The sequence below is a fragment of the Etheostoma spectabile genome, chromosome 9, assembly GCF_008692095.1.
Source record: "Etheostoma spectabile isolate EspeVRDwgs_2016 chromosome 9, UIUC_Espe_1.0, whole genome shotgun sequence".
Classification (NCBI taxonomy): domain Eukaryota; kingdom Metazoa; phylum Chordata; class Actinopteri; order Perciformes; family Percidae; genus Etheostoma; species Etheostoma spectabile.
Window position 1 is genome coordinate 33,363,770 of NC_045741.1, and position 611 is coordinate 33,364,380.

At 36.5% G+C, this 611-nt stretch overlaps 1 protein-coding gene and 1 long non-coding RNA gene across 2 annotated transcripts in view; both read right to left on the reverse strand.

Moving 5' to 3' along the window:
- Positions 1 to 611, reverse strand: part of LOC116695364 (selection and upkeep of intraepithelial T-cells protein 1) — a 38,595-nt gene that overhangs the window by 25,105 nt on the left and 12,879 nt on the right. The gene's annotated exons all lie outside the window — the stretch shown is intronic.
- Positions 1 to 611, reverse strand: part of LOC116695374 (uncharacterized) — a 2,366-nt gene extending 1,755 nt beyond the window's left edge. The window contains exon 1 of the long non-coding RNA XR_004333436.1: positions 473 to 611. This is a non-coding gene — a long non-coding RNA (uncharacterized LOC116695374). The remainder of the gene's footprint in view (positions 1 to 472) is intronic.

Below are 611 nucleotides of genomic sequence, written 5' to 3' on the forward strand. Positions count from 1 at the left end.
AACGCTAACTGCTATTATTTAAACAGATATGCAGAATAATAGACAAACAGTGTCCGAGTGTTAAATATATAGCTATATAGCTAACGTTAACGTTATATAGCTAAAGCTGTATAGCTAACGTTAGATATTTAGCTAAAGCTATATATCTAACGTTACCGTTAGATGGGCGGTTGATAGCGGACTGTTTGAATACATTTAAATAGCTCAACAGTTAACACATCAACACATCGAAAATAACGTCTAAAATTAATTCAAATTAAGCGTTTCTTGATAAAAGTAAAACATGGTCTGACCATAGACCGTTAATATAAATATTAATATATATATATACAGTCTATGGTTCAGACACAGTCTCTACTCCGGCTAACGTCAACTGACGTAACGTTGACGTAACGTTTGACCTCGGCCCGGTAAAATTTGAATTTAATATTTAATAGTTTAGCTAGCTAGTTAGCAAAACACATGATCTCACCTTTAACGCCCGTCTGTGCTGCCGTGCTAAAAGGCACAAAGTCCGTCCAGAGAGTAAACGTGAAGCACAGCACGAAGATATCGAGGTGAACCATGAAATCACCCGATAGAAAGACAAATGGGCGTTTCTCAATTCCAAG